General features: G+C 40.7%; 1 protein-coding gene across 2 annotated transcripts in view; it reads left to right on the top strand.

Annotated features, from left to right (window-relative positions):
- Window positions 1–18540, top strand: part of LOC102788571 (calcium-dependent secretion activator 1-like) — a 243993-nt gene that overhangs the window by 205826 nt on the left and 19627 nt on the right. The gene's annotated exons all lie outside the window — the stretch shown is intronic.

Raw genomic sequence — 18540 nt, forward strand, 5'->3', positions numbered from 1 at the left:
CAGAAGGTCTCATTGACCTCAACCGTAAGGTCAAAGGTCAATGAGATTCATGAGAGTCAAAGTTTTCTGAAAATCTTGTGAATGCGCTAATTTGAGAATGAGGGGAAGTAGGTTTTTGAATTGATGCCACAGGTGTTTCTATGGCAAGCCGAGGGGTAGCACTGGTTAACTTTCATGCATTACAGTTATATTAAAGTGCATTAAGACAAACCTTAAAAATTTACAGTACTGTTCAAGAGTCTTGAGCCATCTAACATCTATTTGTATTTTGATAGAAAAATGAAATATAGGTACAGTGATTTACTGAAATGTTCAAACATACGTTTGTAAAGGCAGAGTTTGTACTGTACTGTACTCTGTGAAAGTCGATCTTTGGTATGACCAAGTTTACTCTTCCATCTGAACTCTGTCCAAGCACACCTGTAATTTCTGTAACTACTCCTCAAGAAAGGTTCTTCATGCTTCGTGGAGGACATTTCAACATTGCTCTTAGATGTTTTTCATCAAGATGATCACACACGGCTTCAGTAATTGGTCCAAGCTCTTAGGAGGTGAATCCATGACAGATAATGTTCCATTATGTGTTTTTCTATCCAGGTATGCTTTCACTGCATTGATTTTGATTGTTATTGTTATTCTGAAAAATGAAGTTGTTACTATCCATCCATTCTCTTCCACTTATTCAATTCAAGGTTGCTGAGGAGCTGAAGCCTATCCCAACTACCATAAACAGGCCATAATATCACTATTAGACAGGTCAGGCTGTCCCAGGCTAACATAGAGAAAGAGACAACTTTTCACACTCGTGGGTAATTTAGAATCACTAATTAACCATCTTCAGTAACTGAATGTCTTTGGACTTTGGGAGGAAGCCGGAGAAAACCCACAAAAATGGGAGAACTTGCAAACTTTACACAGAAAGAGATTCGAGATTCAAACCCAGGCTCTTCTTGCCACAGTGCTAACCACCATGCCACCACACTGCCAGCTTATAGTTAGGACTGGATTAGGTGATCATGAATCCACCCTGTGTGTTTATACACCACTATGCCTTTCATTATGAGTTATTAATAATCTTTGGCTCTCTTCCACAGCATGTCTTTTGTCCTGTCTCCCTCCCCTCACCCAAACTGGTCAATGAGCTTTGTAATGCCGGAGGTTTCTTCCTGTTAAAAGGGAGTTTTTCCTTCCCACTCTCGCCAAAGTGCTTGTTCATAGAGGGTCATCTGATTGCTGGAGTAATTCTGTATTCTTTTGGGGTATTTACCTTACAATATAAAGCACCTTTATAGGGACTGTTGTTGTGATTTGGCGCTACATAGATAAAATTGAATTGAATTGTTAACCCCTTCAGACTTGTTGCTGATTTCAAGTCCAGTTCTTGTGTAGTCTGGCATGCTTCAGCCTTTTCTGATTTAAGCTTGGCTTCTGGACAGCCGTCCTTCCAATGAGACTAATGAGAAACAGGACATGGATTAGCTGATGGGTCATTCGCATCACTGTGTGAGGTCTGGATTTTTTCCCTGTATTTCCCCATTGTTAATTTGCTCTAAATAGTTTTTCACAGCTGTCTCTTCTTCTTTTGCTCTCAACTTGTTTAACTCCTGGGATGTTTCACTCGTGTTTGAAGTTTTCTGAAAAATGTGGCTAATCACAGTTAGATTTGAAGAGCTTTTCCCCTAATACACTTCTTTGTTTAGTGTCACAATTTGTTTGATGATTTGAAAACTGTGTGACAAATATCCCAAAAAGTTTCATAGCACTTTAGTCATATTTGATGACTTTTCTTGGCAGAGTTTAATTTAATGGCCTGGCTTCCTGTCTTATTAAACATACACTTCCTGTCACTGTGACCAAATAGTTCAATCTTTGTTCCATTTGACCACAATAGAAACGATTTCCTTCTGGGCAACTACACATTTCTGTTGAGTTTAAATGTATTGGTTTTGGAGCAGATTTTTTTTCGTTGCAACCCTTTCTGTCCCGTTCTTGCTTCACGATGGACAATGATACTGGTGTTCCAGTAGTTTCCAGTTCATGGCTGACCTGAGCCTTGGTAGTTCTTCCTGAACATCCTTAAACATGTTTTTATCATTTTCTTCTGATTTTGGCAAATAATGAACTTGTTTTTTGTTTATTGGTATTCATGCCAGCAAAGGGCAGCTACACGTTATAGTCAATCAGCACCATTAAGATCAATGTAATAGGCCTGGGTTTGCCAAGTTAAAATGCAATATAGAAAACTCAGCAATACCTATTAAATAATGTAAATGTTTTTGTGTATATTTGACCCTGTGTAGACCAGTAATTCAAACTTGTACTTTCACACTTGTACTTTTACTTTCACAGTACTTTACTAGTACTAGTAGTACTCCTAGTAGTTGTTAGGCTACATTCATAGACAGTGATGGGAATAACGGCGTTACAAGTAACGGTGTTATTAACGACATTACTTTTTTCAGTAACAAGTAATCTAACTAATTACTATTTCTATCGTTACAATGCGATTGCGTTACTATTTTCAACAGACGGTTGAAGCTGTGTTCAGCTTACCGCATCTTATATCAGCTGCAGGGAAGTAGCTGTAAGTAATCTGGGCACTACAACTTTAAGCAGCTGTGCCAGATGCCAGATGATCACTTTTTGGCAAAACACCTGGAGCTCAGGGGGCAAAACAATCGCACGAGTGCTGCTGTTTGACTGAGGAAGAATAAAGTAGTCGTGGTAAGACAATCACATGACCACTTCAAGATGACAAAGCAACAAGGTGATATATACCAGTTTATAAACTGGGCCACGTAAAACCAGAGTCATGATCAACAATATATACGTGTTTTTCCTCAATAGTTTCATGTTTACTGTCTAAGCACAGCGCAGCGAGCACGCTGTGCTTATGACCAAGAAAACAAAACAAAACAACAAACAGCCCGTTTGGTGGAAAAATGCACCATGACGACCAATTAATAAACAATATGGCAACATAACATTTAGTTGTTTAGGAAGAGGGGGAAGATTTAGGAGTGACCGCGAGAGACAGAGAGAGAGAGAGAGAGCGTTTTGAGAGGTGAGAGATTTGTGACGTTTAGCGTGTTTGCAGTGTGTAGTTAATGTGTTGTCTTGTGTCGTTAGTGTGTAGTGTTGTGGATAGTTTTGTGTTGTGTGTCAGAACAATGAGCGACTGCTGTCTCCAGGTAGAAACAGGAGTGACACACCTGCTGCTGTCAGACCTGCAGGTATCAGGCTGTGATGTTCTCCTTTATAGTGGACAGAAATTATGTTTTTGGAGTGGCACAAATAACTTGTGGCATCTTTGTGTTGTCTCTGTCTTTGTTTATCTTTGTTTATCGTACAGTTAATATTGTATAGTTACCATTATGGTATTGTATAGAATTGTATAGTTAGTAATTAGTACCTTTTTATCCCTTAATGTTTACCACAACAGCATGTTATAAATGTTATTTATTTGTAATTCCTAGTTTTATATCTCTTGGAGATATAGCCTTTATATATTTATAAATGCACCTTGGGGGGCTTAGGACGAAAACAGCATTTCAGTACACTGTATACTGTGTATACTACTGTGTTGACAATAAAGCTCTTGAATCTTGAATGAATCTTATTGAATGCAGAAATACCCGATTTTTCTGTCAATAGTTTTAAATGGTTATTCAATTCAATTCAATTCAATTTTATTTATATAGCGCCAAATCACAACAAATGTCGCCTCAAGGTGCTTCATAGATACAGAGAAAAGCCCAACAATCATATGACCCCCTATGAGCAAGCACTTTGGCGACAGTGGGAAGGAAAAACTCCCTTTTAACAGGAAGAAACCTCCGGCAGAACCAGGCTCAGGGAGGGGCGGGGCCATCTGCTGTGATTGGTTGGGGTGAGAGAAGGAAGACAGGATAAAAGACATGCTGTGGAAGAGAGACAGAGATTAATAACAGATATGATTCAATACAGAGAGGTCTATTAACATATAGTGAGTGAGAAAGGTGACTGGAAAGGAAAAACTCAATGCATCATGGGAATCCCCCGGCAGCCTACATCTATTGCAGCATAACTAAGGGAGGATTCAGGGTCACCTGGTCCAGCCCTAACTATATGCTTTAGCAAAAAGGAAAGTTTGAAGCCCAATCTTAAAAGTAGAGATAGTGTCTGTCTCCTGAATCCAAACTGGAAGCTGGTTCCACAGAAGAGGGGCCTGAAAACTGAAGGCTCTCCCTCCCATTCTACTTTTAAATACTCTAGGAACAACAACTAGGCCTGCAGAGTGGGAGCGAAGTGCTCTAATAGGGTAATATGGTACTACAAGGTCATTAAGATAAGATGGGGCCTGATTATTTAAGACCTTGTATGTGAGGAGCAGGATTTTGAATTCAATTCTGGATTTAACAGGAAGCCAATGAAGGGAAGCCAAAACAGGAGAAATATGCTCTCTCTTTCTAGTCCCTGTCAGTACTCTTGCTGCAGCATTTTGGATTAACTGAAGGCTTTTCAGTGAGTTTTTTGGACATCCTGATAATAATGAATTGCAGTAGTCCAGCCTGGAAGTAATAAATGCATGAACTAGTTTTTCAGCGTCACTCTGAGACAGGATATTTCTAATTTTAGAGATGTTGCGCAAATGGAAGAACGCAGTCTTACATATTTGTTTAATATGTGCGTTGAAGGACATATCCTGGTCAAAAATGACTCCAAGGTTCCTCACAGTGTTACTGGAGGCCAAGGTAATGCCATCCAGAGTAAGAATCTGGTTAGATACCATATTTCTAAGCTTTTCAGCGCCGAGTACAATGACCTCAGTTTTATCTGAGTTAAGAAGTAGAAAGTTAGTGGCCATCCAAGTCTTTATGTCTTTAAGACATTCCTGCAGTTTAACTAATTGGTGTGTGTTATCTGGCTTCATGGACAGATAGAGCTGGGTGTCATCTGCATAGCAGTGAAAATGTATGCTATGTCTTCTAATGATGCTGCCTAGGGGAAGCATGTATAATGTAAACAGAATTGGTCCTAGCACTGAACCCTGTGGAACTCCATAATTAACCTCAGTGTGTGAAGAGGACTCTCCATTTACATGCACAAATTGGAGTCTATTAGATAGATATGATACAAACCACTGCAGTGCAATACCTGTAATACCTACAGCATGTTCTAATCGCTCTAATAGGATGTTATGGTCAACAGTATCGAATGCTGCACTAAGGTCAAGAAGGACAAGCACAGAGATGAGTCCACTGTCAGAGGCCATAAGGAGATCATTTGTAACCTTCACTAAAGCTGTGTTATTAACCCTTTAAAACCGGTCAGAGTGGGCACGCTCCGTTTTGCTCAACTATTTTTAAATCCCTGTAGAACCGGAACCACGTAAGATAGCGCAAAAATTTTTTTTGCATATGAAACCGGAGGAGTTGTACTTACATCTTATGCCATCAGCTTATCCAAGGTCACAGTTTCCTTCCACATATAGCTTTTCAAAAACTGCATAAAAAGCACTTGCAGCAACAAAAACATAATATTACAGAAACACGCTTTGCCGATCTGACCAGCTGTTTGTAACACTTCCTACGTTGGAATAGACGTCCACCATTACCTGCCCGAAACCGGAAGTGACGTCGTTTTCGCGGAAATGTAGTTTTTTACCATCAGGGCCTCATGAGCCTATACTGGTGTTTTTAAAAGTTATGTTTGACTTTATGACTTTCTGTGTCGTTTCTTGGATGCTTAGGACTCATATTGCACTGCTGGAAATAGTTTATTTTGATGCATATGCTGCTTTTTTGCAAATTTGCATTATAATATTTATTTTCGTTTTTCCTGCAGTATACAAAAATTGGTGTATTTCAAAAATAAAACTATGAAGACACTCAAAATAAATTTCCTGTGGTGGGAAACTATTTTGTGCAACTTTTTTGTATTTACAGTTTTGAGGGATAAGCCTCTTAAATTTCTCTAACGAGAAATATATGTTAAAAAAACAAAAACGATTTTAAATTTTTTTGTTTATTGCACTTTCTTGCAATTAATGTAGTTAGTATGGACTTAATGAATACATATTATTAAAATCTGGGCTATAATGGTTGTATTGATGTATAGCAACTTGAAATGCTCCCAAAAATGGCTCTACAGCATGTAAAAATATAATATAAGCTCTGGTGGACTTGGTTCTATGGTAGTTCTTAAAGGGTAAAAAAAAAAAGATAGTTTTTTTTTTTTTTTAGTTTTGTTTTCTTTGTTTATTCGACTGTCTTGTTTTGTCTAGAGAAAAAGGAGGCATAAGTTCTACTAATTTGTAACAACTGCGATACTTGCTTCTAATAAAACATATATTTACACATATTCTTAAACTCTCTAAATATAGTAGTCAGGTGTTATATATAACTGTGATAGGCTTAGTCAATAAAGAAAAAACAGGTTTTCTCAGTGTTCATAGTTTTACTGTATGAGATAATAACACCAGGAAAAAGGGAAAAACATTCATTTGGGGTTTTTTTTATAGAACACAAAGAGAGTAACATGTATTTACAAGAATGTACAGTGAAAAATATAAAACAAACATGCATCACCTTCAAAAATTCGAAGATACTTCAAATAAATTGTCGTTTGAATAAAAAAAAGGATAAAAGGTAAATGGGTGCAAATAACTTTGTTGTTTGCAAAACTGGTGCATATGATTTTAAAATTGACAATTTATATTTGCATTTAAAGTTATGAAATATGATTCATTAAACATGTTTGTGGTTGTTACAGTAATAAATATAACTTTTTCTACTCAGATTTTATGTTTCTGGTCTGATTTTAGATCAATTGCGTTAATACAGTCTGTCAAAATGAAAACATAACTGTAAATTCAGACACGTGAGGTTGTGCTGAAAAGAATGATACCAAACAAGGTAAAGTAAATAATGTTTAAAGGTAAAATGTGGAGGAAACATCAAAAGTAGTTAAAATGGCCAATTATACCCTGGACCCCAGAGGGTTAAACATTTTTTTAAAGTAATGCAATAGTTACTTTTCCAGTAATTAATTACTTCTAGAATCGTGTAACTCACTTACTGAGTTACTTTTTTGAAGAAGTAACTAGTAACTATAATTAATTACTTTTTCAAAGTAACTTGGTCATACATTGTATAGGTACACTGCACAGTAACTCATATTGCCTAACCTACTGATGGAATTTCATTTAAAAACAAACTTTTGGGTTTTGTCTATGTCACAAATATTTCAATCCAGTGGAATATAACTTTATTTATATAAGTGTCATATCACAATAATAATTGTCTCTGTCTAAGGAAAGACCGTGCATTAATAAAGAAAAATTTACATCCTGTTAGAAAAATTAAGGAGGACCGACGTAAAAAAAGTTACGTCGAGAGAGATGCTGAGATTTTTCACTTTATCCAACTTCATCAAAAAAAAGATTTTTATACTCTTGTTTGTCAGAAGTAGAAAATGTTAAAAGGAACTATTCGTGTGAACACGATTCCTCTGTGTGAAGATGACGAAGCTACCAAAAGGCTGCCGCTGTACACTGTGCCCTGCCAAAGCACCGCCCAAGTATAGTTTGGAACCACAGATAATGAAGTAACAGGATGATGTTTGATATATGTGCACAGTTAGAGACTTACACACTGTCCTTTCCATCTTTCCATCAATTGTTTGACTGTCTACATTATTACAGTTCACCTGATAATTACTAATAACTTCACTTAATGACTTGTTACAGTCCTGCATTTGAGATATGAACATATCCTGCACACAACCCTTTGTGAAATGGCCATTGGCCAGGAGTGCAGTCTTTTGTTGTGGGGTCATGTGGATCTGTTTTATTGGTTGCTGACAGTTTAGTTACTGATCCTGGTTCCTTGATATGTTTTTTGCTTACAAACCTTACATGCCTGCTTACAAACAAAGGCTAAAGCAGCAACCACCAATCAGGAGGGAGGTCGCTCGCTGGACGGACCAATCAGTGACCGCGCTGCAGGACGCACTGGATGACGCACTGGATGACGCAGACTGGGACATGTTTCGGCGCAGCTCTGATGACATCAACATGTTTACGGAAGCGGTTGTGGGATTTATCGGGAAACTAGCGGACGACACAGCAGAAAGAACTATCATCTGAATGTTTCCCAACCAGACGCCGTGGGTGGATAAAAACCTCCGTGACGCTCTGAGATCACGCACCGCTGCCTACAATGAAGGGCTCGTCTCCGGTAATATGGACCTATACAAGGCTGCGTCCTACAACGTGTGCAGCGCAGTCAGAAAGGCAAAAACTAGAGTCACAGCTACGACAGTGCGACTCTAGGAGCCTGTGGAGAGGACTGCGGACTATAACGGACTATAAACGACCAGCTTCTTCAATGATGAATGCCGACGCTTCACTGGCTGATGAGCTGAACACGTTTTATGCTCGCTTCGACGCTGCAGCAATTAAAACAACAAACGGCTGCGCGCGCTCGGAGTGCACCAGTGAAGACAATGCATTCATCATCACAGATCATGCCGTGAGGAACACCTTCAGGAGGGTGAACACCAGGAAGGCAGCAGGACCAGATGCAATCCCTGGCCGGGTCCTGAGAGCCTGCGCTGACCAGCTAACACCGGTGTTCACGGAGATCTTCAACCTCTCCCTGGCCCAAGCTGTGGTTCCCACGTGCTTCAAACAGTCCATCATTGTCCCTGTTCCAAAGAAACAACAGCCTGCTTGCCACAATGACTACCGTCCAGTAGCACTGACTTCAATTGTGATGAAGTGTTTTGAAAGACTGATGAGAGACCACATCACTTCTTCACTTCCTGCCACCATCGACTCACCTCAGTTTGATTACCGGACTAATCGTTCCACAGACGATGCCATATCTCACCTGCTCCACACATCCCTGAGTCACCTGGACACTGGCAGAGGGATTTATGTTAGGATGCTGTTCGTGGACTACAGTTCAGCATTCAACACAATAATTCCCTCTAAGCACCAAGTTGACGGATCTCGGACTCAGCTCATCACTGTGTCAGTGGATCCTCAACTTCCTCACAGACAGACCCCAATCAGTCAGGGTGGGAAAACAAGTCTCCCCCTCATCTCACTCAGCACTGGAGCGCCTCAGGGCTGCGTTTTAAGCCCCCTGCTGTACTCACTGTACACTTATGACTGTGTGACACTTATTGTCAAGTTTGCTGACGACACTGTTGTTGGGGGCCTGATCTCCGACAACATCGAGACGGCCTACCTGGAGGAGATTAGGAACCTGGAGACCTGGTGCCAGGAGAATAACCTCCTCCTAAACATCAGGAGCTGATCGTGGACTTCACTACAAAGCAGGCGAGGAATTACAAGCCCCTCATCATCAGTGGCACGCCAGTGGAGAGAGTGGACAGTTTCCGATACCTGGGTGTTCACATCACTCAGGACCTGTCATGGTCCTGCCACATCAACACCCTGGTTAAGAAAGCCCGTCAGCGTCTCTTCTTCCTCAGAAGACTTAGAGACTTCCATCTGCCACTGAAGGTGCTCAAGAACTTCTACTGCTGCACCATCGAAAGCATGGTGGTGGCTGTAGCTCAGGTGGCAGAGCGGATCAGCCACTAACCAGAAGGTCGGTGGTTCAATCCCAGGCTGCTCCAGTCTGCATACCAAATATCCTTGGGCAAGATACTAACCCCATGTTGCTCTCCGATGCATCCATCGGAGTGTGAATGTGTACGAATGTTAGATACTCAGCACTTAAGCTTAGAAGTGCTTGTGTCAATGGGTGTGATTGGGTGAATGAATTAGCTGTATAAAGCGCTTTGAGTGCTCGGACAGAGTAGAAAAGCGCTATATAAGAACCAGTCAATTTACTTAGGGACTGAGTAAAGCGCTATACAAATGCAGGCCATTTACCATCCTGACGGCAAACATCTGCACCTAGTTTGGGAACAGCACCAAGCAGGACAGACGAGATCTGCAAAGAGTGGTGCGCTCGGCCGAACGCATCATTCAATCAGAGCTCCCTGACCTGCTGTCCATCTACACCAAGCGGTGCAAGACCAAAGCTAGGACGATTATGATGGACCTCTCCCATTTGCACCTTTTTTTACTGTAAATTTATAAGTTGAATCTGTAAATTTTGTATAACCTGTAAATTGTAAATACTATAAAACCACTGTCATTTAATGGTCGGGCATTGCATTGCACAGCTACAAGCGTTTCACCTCATGTCATACTGTGTATGGTTGTGTGTGTGACAAATAAAAATTTGAATTTGAATTTGAATTTTTAATTTGTATCTGCTTATCCTTATTCTTCTTCTCCAGAATCAGAACCAGCATCACTTGTACTTTGTACACAAACTGGGAATTTATCGTGGTGCTAAAAACAGAAATAGAATATATGGTATTCATAGAATATAAATAATGTATACATCTCTAGGTAAATATTAGAAATACTGAAAATAAATAGTTATGCTTTTTGAACATTTTTTTTTTAACAGCGCATTGTGTTCTGCATCCTGATTGGCTGTAGACTGTAGATTGTCAGTCAATCTCATGTCTCCTGTACAGTACAGGATGCGTTGAGCTTGTCAAATTTACATAAATTGCTAGCAGTGTGACTCTGAAGTGCTGTACTGTATGTTTGTACGTTTTCTCCCCAACAAACAACAATGTCGACGAAACGTTTTGCACCGTCGAAGGCAACCGCGGGTGCCTTTGGTTTCATTCTATAACACTGGACTTATTTTTCTATAAAGGTTTGAACTTTGAGAGTTTAAACAAGAGAGAAAAATGTGAAAATGTTCCTGTCTGTCTGAGAAAACTGTATAAAGTTTGTAGTGACGGGTTTTGCAGCCTTTAAACATCTATAATAATTGTAAAAATAAAGTTGGCTACTTCACGGATTTCACCTTTCACACGACGGACCGCTGTATATGCTAACTAACAACAGATACAGATATCGAATACAATTAGAAAATAAGAAATATATGATATTATGAGCTGACGAAATATAACCGGGACATGATGTGCAAAATGCTTTCACTGAATCCAGTGTGCAAAGTTTTTATAGCCAGAGTAAATAAGTGTGTTATTGTAACATGTTAGCTGAGCAGTGATGGGGGTGAGGGGGCGTTGTTGTAGTCTGACAGCCCAGGGAAAGAAACGATTCTTATGCCGTGAGGTGTTGGTTCTGATGGACCGCAGCCAGGGGGAGGTGTCACAAACACTTTGTGTCCAGTGTGAGGGGTCCCCAGCAATATTCCTCTCCTGCCTCAGTGTCCTGCAGTTGTACAGGTCTTGTAGGGAAGGCAGATTGTAGCCAATCACCTTCTTAGACACACTGCAGTCTGTGTACCAGATGGTAATGGAGGAGGTGAGGATTGATTAATTGATGGAGGAGTAAAACTGCACCATCATTGACTTCGACAGGTTGTATTTTTTCAGCTGGTGCAGGAAGGACATTCTCTGCTATGCCTTGTTTATGAGAGAGCTGATGTTAAGCTCCCACTTTAGGTCCTGGGAGGTGCTGATTTATGAAGCAGAAGGCCTTCACTGTCTCGACTGGGCAGGCATACAGGAAGATGGGATCTGGGGAGGCTGGTTTCAACCTGAAGTCCACTATCATCTCTCTGCTGTGGCAGCATTGAGCCCCAGATTGCTGGCACCGCATCAGGTCACAAGACTGTCAGTCTCGCTCCTATAGGCCGACTCATCTCCACCTGCACCTGTGGTGTCATCTGCAAGCTTCAGTTTGACTGGTGTCTGGAGGCGCGGCTTTTAAGTGTACATGGAGAAACGCGGAGTACACAGCCTTTCTGATTCCATTATCAATATCACTTTTATAGGTGAACTGGAAGCTAATAGAGCTGTTTAAGAACATGACTAAGGGATGGATCCATTTGGAAAGGAAAGTTTAAAACCTAAAAGTAGAGAGTGTCTGTTTCCATAATCTAAACTGAGAGCACTGAAAATTCTCCTTGCTGGGTCATCTCTAAACTGGACAGAACAAGGATCTTAGTCGAGCATGCCCATTTCTTTATTGTGTCCTGATATGTACAGTTGCCCCTATCTGCCTGTAGCATTGTGTTAAGGTTTCTTCCTTCTTCTGTGATCTCTCTGTCTGTATGTCCTCACACAGGCTGACAGAAAGGTGTCTGGTGCTAGATGTTTGCTGTTTGTTTCTACAGCTTGATCTGTTACTTTGCCGTGCATCCTGTTCTCCTCCACAAGAGCATTTCTAATGGAATTTGTCTCAGGCAGTCTCCTCTGTTGTCAGTCTGTATCAGTTCTCCCTGCAGCATCACAAGGGCCAGTGAAGGTGTCTGTAGCTGCTGCCTACAGCTCTGTTGTGCTTTTCTTGTCACTCAGTCTTTAAAAAAATCAACAACAAAAGCCCCCAAAACAAACCCTGTTTTCTCTCTGTTAGCTTTGTGCAATAATGCAGTGCATACGCCACACTTAGAAAGGTTCCTTGTGTAGAATAAATAAATAAATGGAAAATCACTGGCACGTTCTTCAAAAGGTGGTTGGTTCCAAAATTTAAGCCGCTGACATTAATTGTTGTAAAACTGTTGTAGGAAATTTGCTACTATTTTGAAACATAGTTACAGTCCACCACATCAAAGGGCCTGCTGTGTGTGCATGTGAGTGCTGGGGTTGTCATCTTAAATTAACATGGATGGATTCTCTTTAGTCTTTACTTTGTTATGCAACCCCAATTCGGTTGAACAGATTCAAGACTGTACGTCTAAAAATAAATATTTTCTGGAGTTCCACAGAATTATATCCTTGGGCCTATATTTTCCACATATACACTGGGCCACCTACACATTAGACCAGGGGTCGGCAACCCTGGGCACGCGTGCCCCAGCTGGCACGCGAAGAGTTAACTGATGGCACGAGCATAGCTGGACGGGCCGATGATTTTTTTTCAGCACCATGGAAAAACACGGATACATCCGTAGACTCGAGACAGAATTCACAATGTGTTTTTGGGACTTTCAGGTGTTTGGACCAATGTTTTCTTTTCTGATCAAACCAGAAAGCTTTAATGAGCAGCTGGATTTGTCTCACATTAACTGGTTGGACACAGAGGACATCGAAATGCAGCTGATTGAACTGAAAAGCTCGACTCTGTGGGGTCAAAGTTTGCAGAACTACAGACGCAGCTGGAATCCGCAGCTGTGCGTGTTCATGGAGCTGCATGTTCACCTGCTGGACATCACTACCTGACAAGTTTAACTGTCTTCAGAACATTGCAGAGGCCTTATTGACAGTATTTGGCTCTACATGTCTGTGTGAGCAGATTTTCTCTCACATGAGTCCTCAGGTCTGAATGCTGGACACTGGGAGACCTGTGTCTCTGAGTGGGAGACCAGAGATCACATTAACATGTGTGTCTCTGTATTAACAAACATGCCATATTGGCCCAGTTTATTTTATCATTGTTGTGAGGAGACCATAAACAGCATTTGTATTTTCTGTTGTTCAGTTCATTTGCTGTTATGGATAAAAAGTCTTTTTTGTTTCAGAATAACTGATAACTATTCGCTGACAGCTGCAAACATCTGTGAACAAATATAATCTATAAAGTTGTTCTATATAGTGTGTAACTGTTAGTATAGAGCGGTATTACATTTATTGCTAATGCATCATATGGCACACTGACTTCTGAGGAAATTTTAGATGCACTCCTCATCATGCCGACCCTGCATTAGACCTATAGAACCTGTTTCCCAGATTTATTACCATGTTGAAAGTTCTCCAAATGCATTTTGCTCTTTTGTTAATTATTTCATTTAATTCTGGTTTTAGTTTTCTCTGGTGGTACAATGCCTCACCACAATAACATATAATTAACATTCTAATGACCTGATATTTATAAGTCACTTTGGGCAATACACTGCCAACTTTGTCATTTTATGTTATGGGAATCACACCCATAGATGTGGGCTGTATCAGAAACCAAACACTTTTATGCAACAACCCATTTTACATACAGACTTTAGAGAATATGAGAAGCATTGTTGTGTTGTGTTGTGTTACTTTGCACTAAACTTACAGCTTTTCCAAAATATGATTAATTATTTTTCCAAAGGTCTTCATGCTGCAGATACTTTATATATTGTAAGTATTTTGTTCAGCTTTAAGCTCTGCAGTCTCTAACTCACACTATAAAAAGGCTCCTAGAGTTGCTGGATTTTTTAAGGTATTATGAGATTGTATTTATATGCATGAGGGAGAAATTAATTTGGCTCCTTGCAACCTTTCTACCCTCCCTGGTTCTTGAAAGACTGGCTGCAGAGGCATAGATTAAAACAGATGTGCTGAAATAATACTGCAGTAGGACTTAGTTTGGCGCTGCCTGGGGATCATTGATTAAAAAAAACCATGTCTTTAGCTTGAGACAAATCCAGTCCTGCAATGATACCCCACAGCTTTGTGGACTATGACACTCCCTGTACCCAGTCCAGGCACGAGGGGAGCAGGGAAATAAAGATAGAGCTGAGCCACCGAATCTTTAGCCAACCCCAAGGTTGGAGTTGCAGATACTGGGATTACATGGGTCAATTATACACTTAATCTGCCTTTGCTCACAGGGGATTAGGAGCACGGCTCATTGATTGATTTGAAGCATTTCTGCTGACCTTGGGTAGTTGTCAGATTCACAAGTGTGGTGAAATTGCACTCCTCTACGACCAAAGATAAAGTGCTTTTTAATCGCTGCTGCTTCTGCCGTCTCTGTTTACCAACTGCCGGAGGGCTGAAGTAAAGTGGAGTGAGGGCACGGGTCAAACTGAGCTGTAGATTGTGGGATTTAAGATCGGTGCTGTCTGCACTGCTGTACTTTGGTCACAGCGGGTGGGTTTGTGTGTGTGTGTGTGCGGAGTGTGTGTGTGTGTGTGTGGGGGGGGGGGGGGGGGTGGGGGGTGGGGGGGGGTAGCAGTGACAGAGAATACCGTCATACCAATTGGCTGTCACCACTTTGCCATCTCTGGTCATGAGCTGCCAGGCTAAGTGAACAATTTAATCAACACCATGCAATCTTAGCTGCTGTCCTCATCTGACCGGCTGGAAGTTTTATTTGAAGTACTGTGGTGAAAAACTGAAAATGTTTATCTATTATTTATTCTGATCTCAGCAAATATAATAACAATAACACCTCAAAGCTCTCTATGTTGTAAGGAGAACACCCTACAATAACTGGGCACTGCACATCAATAGAGCTAACGTTAATAAATGTTTTATTATTTTTTACTTCTCACAGACAAAGATCAGCTGTCCTCATCCCTGCGATGCTGCACTGATCCTCTCGTTGTTTTTTATGCTACCGAGTAATCTGTTGTTTAAATAACACTAAAAGGATTACACAAGCAAACAGGCAGTCATGGTTACAGTCATATCAATGATATTAACCATAATAATAATAATGATATTATTATTGTTGTTGTGGTTGTTGTTATTCTTCTTATCATCATTATAATAATAATAATAATAATAATAATAATAATAATAATAATAATTATTATTATTATTATTATTATTATTATTATTATTATTATTATTATTATTATTATTGTTGTTGTTGTTGTTGTTGTTACGAAGAACGAAGGACAGCCAGGCGGGATATGTTACACTGACTGTGTTTTTTCATAACATGCTCTGAAAAGGTTTCACTTCTGTTTAATGAAGTCTGTAAGCAGCTTAGAGTTCTCAATAATTACTGGGAGCGAGAGCATTTTGTTTCCCTGCTTGGTTTCTTTTTGGCCTAAATCCTCTGTGAGCATACCCAGCTCCGTGGTGTTGGGAGGAAACAGCTAAGGATGCTAAAGCCACGATCATCCCGAGAGGAGGGAAATACAAGTTTAATGGAGACTTCTCTTTTGTCGGGTCCTGCTGGTTTATTGATGATGACCAACAGGGTCAATTGATTGAGGACACGCATGTCATCTCTCAGGTCTCTATCACGCTTTCACAGCCCCTTTTCCTTCTGCTTTGTTGTAAAGGGAGGTACGGTGGCATTTGTTTGATTAACTTGTCTGACAAAAGTGACAGCTGCTCATGTGTGTGTGTGGATGAGTGGCCCAGCGCCGCTCCCTCTTTGTACATCTGTCAGAGCCTGAGCAGGGTGAGCAGGGTGAAAAGAGACAAATTGGACCCAAAAAGAAGGCCATTCACCTTCCCCAGACCCCCCTCCAGTGCTCCACCCCTCTATCCCATTCAGGTGCTCGGCAGGACCCTCAAGTGCTTGCTGGCTTATTCCATTTTCACTCCCCTCATAGAGTTCTCTGAGCCCACAAGTGTTTTAGCCCTCTTTTTTCTTCCCTCAATCCACCCCTAAGCGGCTCTTTGTAAGTAGAATGGCTCACTTTTCTCAGGGCCTGAAGCTGCCGGGTTTTTTTCTCTTTTATTGTCCACCACAGAGCTTTTCTGACGCTCTTTGTATGTTTACTCAATGACTGGTCGCTGACCGTAATTCCAACTGTTTAGTTCCTCACAACATGGCCCCTCAACCCATTTCACCCACCACCCCAAATATACACCAATCCCTTCTCCAAGCCGCCGTGTTTTTATAATGCTGCGCCGTATTTTCTCTCGTATCTGCTGAATCGCAGGTAGAAGGAGATGCATTTAGCTGTTCTTCTTAACTTTTTAACCAGCTCTCTTCATGAAGCGCCCACTGTGCTCTTTTTATGGCTGTCCCAGCTATGGCTGTGGTCAATGGTCAGCTGCAATTTGTGCCCAAACATGAGCTGTGCCTCACTGAGTTTATGTAAAAAGCTCATTTGTTATACTAAAGGTGATGTTTGTATTTTTGCACCAATAGCCTGATCACAGAAAAATGGTTAACATAGCAGCAACTTTTCTAACTCTATAGAAGACCCTTGGCTCATCATTGGCCACATACAAACTGTTCCCATAATGTTTATTGCTCGTGTTACTTCACAGCAGGACATTTGGGGGAATATTTCGCTGTTTAAATTAAATCTGTGAAAATTAATTTGACTTTTTAGAATGTTTGGATACCTCTGCAGTCATAAACATTTTGATTGGGAATTCCCAGCTCTGGGGGGAACCCTGTTGTACTAATTCATAAAATAATTGATCACTGGACTGAAGACATCAGAAAGTTGTTTTTATCATCCATGCTAACTAAAGTAGCTTTCCTTTAGTATCCACATTCGTCATCGGAATATCAGGTTTTAAATCATTGAGCAATATCTAAAGAAATCACATCAGTGATTTCTGGAATTCTGTGTTGTAGAACAAGAACATCCTTAATTAAAAGTTTTACATGTTCGCTGAGGGTCAAGCTTGGTCGTGCAGGGTGGGCAGAGGGGAGGTGCTCTGACCTACTGTCTGAGTTACTATGGTAATTGAGTGTCGTCATCAATGGACCCTCACTGCTGAGCTAGACTAGAATAGACCAGCAGTGGGCTCTGGAAAGCAGAGCAGGTAGGATTAGACAAGCCCTTTGTGTAAAGTGCATAATGTCTTGCAGTCAGATTTAAAGACCTCCCACCCCCACAACCTTAGTCTTATTTGTTTCTTTGTTTGTGCGAGTATGCTTATATGAGCTATGTGTGTACACTAGTGTAAGCAAGTGTGTTGTCAAAGTGAAAAAGAAGAAAAAGTAGTCTTGCTTTACGGCACTCAGCGGCCTCCCCTCTCCTTCACAAGGAAGCCTGTCACTTGGCATTAGTGTTGCTGCACCAGCAATCATCATTCCATGCCTCCTGCTAATTGCAGGCACAGCTGGGTCTCAGCAGGACACGCTCTCTTTCTCTCTCGCGTTGAACTTTTTCTGCCTTTCTCGCTCTAAAATAGTGCAAAAATTACACACAAATGTTTCATCTGTACTACACAGACTACGGCTCCGACATACTCGTCCAGTGGTCTGCTTAATGGTCAACAACAGCGATTTATGTTATTATGATTTCTTTTCTGACACCAATTCAACTGTGAAAAAAATTTGAAATTAGTTTGTACTTAATGAGTGGTTGTGGATTTTAACAAAAATATAAGTTATTAATGTTCCACATTTTTTTTCTTTAATGTTAAAAACATCTTCACAGCAATTAAATCAAAAAAGTTGAAACATTTTCGCCTCAGTTTCCGTTACAGTCTGCCGATTATGCAAACTGTGTGGAGTCTGATATAAGTGACTCAAAATACAGATAATGAGCTTGCATAAAAATGCAAGCTTTTTATTGGCTGTTGCAAAAATGGTACGAAAGAAAACATCAGAAATCCAAGGGAAGAAAAAAAGCTGCAACTACAAAAGCATAGAAGAAGGAAAAAAGAAATTAACAAAGACTAAAGGGAAGAAACCACTATTAAAAACAAATTCCCCTCTGTCTATCCTTCAAGCTCGGGTGGGAGCTCGAGGGTCCTGCACAGTATCTTTGGTGTTTTCCAGTTACCACTGGGACCACTGTTACCTTCACCCTCCACCTCTTCTCTGTGCCCTCAGTACTTCTCCTGTTCCTTCTTCCTGATTTTGATGTCATCATCGTCCTCTGTTTGTCCACCACTATGTCCGGTTGGTTAGCCACCACC

This window comes from Neolamprologus brichardi, chromosome 13 (assembly GCF_056152115.1).
Source record: "Neolamprologus brichardi isolate AB-2024 chromosome 13, ASM5615211v1, whole genome shotgun sequence".
Taxonomy (NCBI): Eukaryota; Metazoa; Chordata; class Actinopteri; order Cichliformes; family Cichlidae; genus Neolamprologus; species Neolamprologus brichardi.